Source organism: Rattus rattus, chromosome 3 (genome assembly GCF_011064425.1).
Source record: "Rattus rattus isolate New Zealand chromosome 3, Rrattus_CSIRO_v1, whole genome shotgun sequence".
Taxonomy (NCBI): Eukaryota; Metazoa; Chordata; class Mammalia; order Rodentia; family Muridae; genus Rattus; species Rattus rattus.
This window is the reverse complement of record NC_046156.1, coordinates 176,220,033-176,227,389: the sequence shown is the minus strand read 5'-3', so window position 1 is coordinate 176,227,389 and position 7,357 is coordinate 176,220,033.

Below are 7,357 nucleotides of genomic sequence, written 5' to 3'. Positions count from 1 at the left end.
TTGTTTCTGGAACATGCTTTCTTCTAGCAAATTCTGATTTTTCCAATTCCCTGGGATCAACCTCCTGACAATGTTAAAGAATCAAGGTCTGCCTTTGTTCAATCTGTATTCATGGTGAAACTGACTTGCAAAAGTGTCCCACTTGCACACTCGTGTTTACAAAAGTTTTTGTTAAAGTCAAACTTAGATTTAAATATATCTATGTATATCTAATGTGTCAGGACCACGATAAGTCTGAAGGCATGGGCTCATCCGAGTATGGACAAAAAGGCAGAAGCTCCTCCAGTGCACCATTACCTCCAAAATGATTCACTGTAAAACAGCCTGCTTGTGACAGCTTCGCATGTCTGAGCTAACCTTCACACCAGACACACAATCTGAACAGTGTTCGAATAGTGTTTATGATCCATGAGAGACTTTTCCAGAAAGTATTTGTGCCAAATCCATGGCATTTATGAGAGTTTGTGTTATGATAACAAATTTGATTTCATTTCTATTTCTAAATTCTTGATGTACTGTGTACCTAGCAGGAATCAGACCAGTTACAATCCTTGGTATGTCACTGGGGAAACCAAGTCATTTGACATGTTTGCATTATGCTAAGACTTTTCTAAGTATTTTTTACATAATATAGCCACATTGACATTTTATTCTTGTTAATTTATTTCAGTGTGTGTCTCTCTGTGTGTGTGTGTGTCTCTGTGTGTGAGTGTTTGTGTCTGTGTGTGTGTGAGTGAGTGCCTGCGTGTGCAAAGTATGTATGCATTTGTCTATGTGTACATATGTTTGAAAACTAGAGGTTAATGTCAGCTGTCTTCCTTTCCTGATTTCCATTTTACATTTTCACCCTTTTTGTTTAAAAAAAAAAACATAACAATATACTTCAAATAGTCTCCCCTCCTACAATTCTTCTCAGATCCTCTGGCCTCCTCACCCACCCAAATCCACACCCTTTCTTATTCTCTCTCCTTAGTGTGTGTTTGTTTGTTTGTTTGTTTCTAAAGAAATGGTCTCTTGCTAAATCTGGAGCTCAGTGGAGTATCAAGACCAGGTGTCCCGGAAGCTCCAGGGACCTGCCTGTCTCCTCCAATGCTGGGATTATAGAGGCCAACATCAGGGTTTTATGTGGTTCCTGGGAATCTGAACTCAGGTCTTCATGCTTGCACCTAAGCACTGTGCCAACTGAGCCATATTCTCACCCAGATATAATTCACTGGTGAAAACTTTCTGAAGCCAAAGTCTGTGAAACTTTGAGGAGAGACATAAATTCAAATCCATCAAAACCCAAAACTTCTATTTTTTTTTTTTTTACAGATCCCCCTTACATACAGAAAGCTATGACTCATAGATCAGAGTCCTCAGATTCCTTTTCCAGGTTCAAAAGGAGGCCCTGGATAAGCGACTGGCTATGGTCTTCTGGGGAAATGGGTTGAGTTCCTTTTTGCTCTCTGTGGGCCTAACGTTGAGCTTTGTTCTGTGCATGCAACTTTGTTAAAACCAATAACAAGTGGTCGAGTGGGTGAGGAGGTTGAACTCATGTTGAAGGAATCCTAAAGTTGTCAAATGACTCTAGGATTTAAATTCTGACCTGTCCAGCTGTGCACTAAGTGCTGTAGAACCATTTCATGTGCAGATCACATGCAAACATGGAGAGTGAAAGACACAAGCTTAGAAAAAAAGAGCAGGCTTATCATTGCAACGCTGTTTCATCATCACATTGCATAAGTATATTTTTATGGGGAAAATCAATTAAAATGCTTTTTAACTGTTAATTTATAAACCTTGGTGGAACATCAACACATAATCAGGTGACTGACTGAAACAGAGTGACAAGAATAGTTTTCTCTAATTTTCTAAAATCTGTAATGAACAGACCAATTATGGAGAAGGGAAGAGACAGAATAAAGCAGGGTGATATTGAATAGATTCTCATTAAATTGCTTTATACAGAAACCACCCCGCCTCAGCCCTCTGTTTCTAAAATCATGGGCAGCCATGGAATTTTTATCCTTATTATCATTACATGTGGTTATCCTATCACAGTTGAACACAGTAGTAAACAGACAGCCACATAGTCTGTCTTTGTAAGGATACTTAGCAATATCTCTCAGATTTCTGCCTTCCCAGTGCTGATGAGCAGAAAACTACTGACTAATACTGAGTCCAGGAGAGTTAGTTCTCTTTGCTGATGTGCAGTACTGAGTGGAAGAACAAGGTGCCACAGCAAACTTTACCTATCTACCTGTCTCATATTTTCCAGGATCCATCACTGTTGGCTCCCAGCTAAACCTATGTTCATAAAACTGTTTCTGTCTAGTGTTTGAGCTTATGCTACTTGGGTTTGGATTGAAGGTACAGAGTTGAGAAAGGAAGATTTGAGGTGGATTCAAGGGTTACCATGAAAGTGGATGTGAAAGTGAAGGAATAGAAGAGATCAAAAGAGCATGGGTGTTGTTCATGTGAGGAATCTGGGAAAGGACATAACATCATAGACAAATCAGTCAATGAGAAAGGTGAGGAATACTTTATATATGCTTGGTTGGTTGGACTTTGCTTTTGGTTAGGTTTGGTTTGGTTTGGTTTGGTTTGGTTTGGCTTGGCTTGGCTTGTTCAGTGTAGCCCAGGCTGGCCTGAAACTTTCAGCACTCTGCCAGCCTTAGACCCTCAAGTGCTGAAAGGTACAAGCCAGCACACCTGGCTGACAAGATGTATCTTAAGCAGACAAGGACATCTTCACAGTGATGGGGAAAGAAGTACACTCAACTTTACCAAGTTAATGTGAACAGTGGTGCTAGTCCCTTTTAATAACTGTGTCAAATGACTTCAGAGCCTGCTCTCAACTCTCAGTCTTGAATTTCATGATAAATCATTCAGAGTTCAGTATGTGTCTAAATTCTTGTAGGAAGAAAACCATAAGTTGTAAGCCATTCCTCATATTTCCTCATTTTGTTTTTACTCATACCATCACTCTGCTCTTTGTAATGGGCATCATTTAAAATCGCTCATGTGTACTGGTTTGTTTATCTCAATTAATCCAGAAGCCAGGGGCATTCATTACATTATTTTCATATTAAGGAAGTGAAAAATCACAGCTAGATGCCACATGCAGCCCATCTTGACACAGAGATCTTTACCTTGGACAGACTGCTTCAGCCCTCACAGGCTGCTCTGAGACCTGGTGTTGCTATAAGGAATACTCAACCCAGGAGTATTCTCTTTAGAAGAATAGTCCATCTTCTCTTTCATTAGATCTGGGGTGACCTAACATTAGCCTGACCCCCAACTCAATGCTCCAAAAGTTCCACGAGGCTACCCTGTTGTCAGAAGTTCTATAGTGTATGGGCAATCCTTACCATCGAAACCTACAAGCCCTAGAGCTTACTCGAGTTCCATCTTACTAAAGACAGCACTTAATTAAAGATTCCACTTTCCATACCCACTGGAATAGCAGAAATTTCTCACCATAAGCCTCTGTATCAGGCCTTGGTATCTAATGATATTGCTCTTTAATAACATAGATCTGAGGTACATACATACACACACACACACACACAGAGAGAGAGAGAGAGAGAGAGAGAGAGAGAGAGAGAAAACACATGAGGTATGAAAATGAAGATGCATTTAAGAAATAAGAAATAAGAGCTGGCTCAGCACTTAAGAGCACTGACTGCTCTTCCAGAGGTCCTGAGTTCAATTCCCAGCAACCACATAGTGGCTCACAACCATCTGTAATGGGATCTGATGCCCTCTTCTGATGTGTCTGAAAGACAGCGACAGTGTACTCATATAAATAAAATAAATCTTTAAAAAAAAGAAATATGTAGTTACAATTAAAGTCATGTTAGAAAAGGGAAGTGGGAGAGGAAGGAAGGAAGAAATCAAAATGGATAATTTGTGGAAGGGAAGAGGAGATGAGAAAAGATGATGAGAAGAGAGCAAGGGAAGACAGGCAAAAGGAGAGGATAGGTGACAAGGAATGAGAGGGAGGAGAGAGGAGAGGGGGAGGTAAGAAGGGGAGGGGTTTGGAGGGATGGAGAGGGGAAGAGAAGATATAGAGAAGGAAAAGAGGAAGGGAAGGGGGAAGGGGGAGGGGGGAGGGGAGGAGGGGAGAGGAGAGGAGAGGAGAGGAGAGAAGAGAAGAGGAGAGAAGAGAAGAGAAGAGAAGAGAAGAGACGAGAAGATAAGAGAAGATAAGAGAAGAGGATGCTTTTGTATTGCTGGTGTACACATAACAGTGTATCTATTGTCAAAAATGGTCCCACAGAAATCCTGCAGAAAAGGAGGTGGGAAAACTGTAGGAGCCTTCTAGTCAGAGCAACCTTGATTCACATATGAACTCACAGAGACTAACAGCTTGCACAGAGCCTGCACTGCTCTGAGCACTAAAAGGGGAAGTGAAGTCAGGCCCCCATCCCTAACCAGAAGCTATCTCCAATTAGCAGCTGCTCACAAGGGAAAAATTTAATTTTCTCCAGAGAAATTTTACAGGGCATTTAAACCACACTTAGGACCAAGCCCCATGACCATCAGTAGATGGACAACACAAAACAAGCTCAGTGATATTTTTGGAGGGGTCTTGCCTTAATGCTTTGTCTGGGTAAGTTTCTTACCTTGCATGTCTTTTGTTTATATATTATGGTTTTCAACTTTGTGTTTTTATGGGATTCTGTGTATAAAAATGTGTCTATATGGGTTTTCTTGTGCCTTTAGGGCTGTTGTTCTCTATTTTTTGTTTGTTTTAGTTTTATTTATTATTTTAGAAGCTTTGTTGTTTTTTTTTTTTTTTTTTAGAGAGAAAGAAAAAGAGTAGATTTGGGTAGGTAGGAGGTAGGGAGATGAAAAGAATCTGGAAGATGTTGGGGAAGAGAAAATTATAATCACAATATACTGTATTTTTTTTAAATCTATTTTAAAAAATTGTCCCTTGGTTCCTCCAAAATCTAAGCACAGACTTACCATATGATTGAAAAATTATTTCTTTGAGTCTGTATCCAAAAGAATTGAAAGTGGGCCTCTGAGATATTTATATTCATAGGGATGATATTCCCAAAAACCATGGGTAGAAGCAACTTAGCAATCGGTTACATACCGATGAAATGAAAATGTGTCAAATGAAAATCTGTCAAAACTTTGGCCTCATGCTACACATGGATAAAACTTCAATATATTAGACTAAATAAAACCAGTATGAAAGAAAGGCAGAAAACATTTAAAAGATTCAGGTTCCATTTCTCTCTCTCTCTCTCTCTCTCTCTCTCTCTCTCTCTCTCTCTCTCTCTCTCTCTCCTCTCTCTCTCTCTCTCTCTCTCTCTGAAATTAAACCGTAGACACTGAGCAGCTGGCTTGGTTTTTATTGAAGAGATTACTGCACTGACTAGAAATGCTGGAGAGATGGTGCTCGGAAATGAGTTGGTCTGAGGTTAGCGTAAGCTGCACACTTCCCACCCTGAAGCACATCCTTCCCCTGTGATGGCAAACACCAGGTTATTCATCTGGAACTCCTCAGGAACTATGTCAGGAACTATGTCGGCGTAGGTAGTAAGGGGGAAGAAAGACCATAGTGAATTCTGTAAGTCTGTGTTATAGTAGAAACAGATGCTAGCGTTAAAAAGGAATGTTAGCATTAAGTCAGCACACGAGGAAGGGTATGAGATAACTAAGAGGATTCCACAAGAGACAGATGGGCTCTGAGAAGCAAGGCCAGTGTCCGCAGGCTGGTTCTCTAGCCCCACCCTCTGCTTCCAGGCAACACTGAACAGCATTGCTCATTTACATATTCTTCCTGCTAATGCATCTTACTGTAACAGACTAAGTAAAGAGGACTTCTAAGAAAGCCTCCGGTTTCAGGAAGTAGATCCCAGATCGTCCCATAGACGCAGCATTGATTAAGTGAGAACTACCACAGCTATTGGTACTGAGAGAATAAAGAGACCTTAGGGTAATTAACAGTGCTTGAAACACCTGCAAGCTCAGAGGCTACCCATGCTGAGCAAGGAACTAACAGCTAGCCGCAGTCAGGGTCAATAACTAACAAAACAGGAGTGAGAGACGGACACTGGCTTGAGGTGAGGTGAGGGGGTCGGGAAGAACAGTCCTTCAGCCATTCCTGAGTGGGTAGCACAGCCGTGAACAGCACGGAATCTCGGACTGGGTAAGCCTGCATTGGCAGACAACCAACCTCGGTGAAAAATACCCAGACTTTGTCCAGTTTCTACCAGTGGTTCTCAACCTTCCTAACACTGGGACCCTTTAATACATAGTTCTTCATGATGAGGCGAACACCAACCATAAAATTATTTTGGTGCTATTTCATATTTTGCTACTGATATGAATACAGATATGTTAATATCTGATACATAGGATATCTGATATGTAACTCCTGTAAAGGGGTCTAAGAGGGTCGCGACCCACAGGCTGAGAACCACTTCCCTAGACAGTGGTATTTGACAGCCTGTTTCTCTCCCAGGAACTCTTCCCATTCTCTACAGTTTCTCTCAGCTCTCAGCTTTTCAGTTTTGTCCACTTTTCATTAGTATCTCTTAATACAGGTTTGCATTCCAGTTTGTTTTCCTCCATAAGAATCCATGCCTTTAATTGTCATTGGCGTGACACAATGAACTTGTGAGATGCTGACCCAGGTTGGTCTTCCTGATAATGGGTACCTGAGGTCGTTGGGTCAAGCACAGTTAGGGCAAGAAAGGTCCTACCATAATCAATATCCTGCACTATATATATATATGTATATATATATGTGTGTGTGTGTGTGTGTGTGTGTGTGGTATGTGTATGTGTATATATGTGTATGTGTGTGTATGTGAGTGTGTGGTATGTGTATGTGTATATATGTGTATCTGTGTGTGTGTGGTGTGTGTATATGTGTATGTGTATGTATATATGCTTTCAAAACTACTAGTCATGTCCCATTCTACCCTGACTAAAATAAGCAACCCTTCAACATCCTGAGATTCTTGTACGAAATCCCCTGCCAGCTGTAGAACATTGGGCAGAACAGCTGAGGCTTTCTTATCTACCCAAGATGCAACTGGAACACAGATGGGCTTTGGTTCTGTAGCAAGTATGACATAATTAGACGTTTGCAGTGGCTAAACTACCAAGTATGAGACATTAGAAATGCAAGCAGAGATTTCCGAATATGTAATTCTAATGTCTAATATGATTTAAAAATTGCATTAGAAACTCTCCGAACTGAGAGAACCCTGCACCACCTCCCACAGCTAAGCCGTATGAAGAGGAGTGAATAGCTGGAGGTCTTAGACACAAAGTCACGGAGCACAGAGGATGCAATCTTAGGCAATCTTAGGATGCATAGAGGCATACAGGAAGTACGAGGTGAACC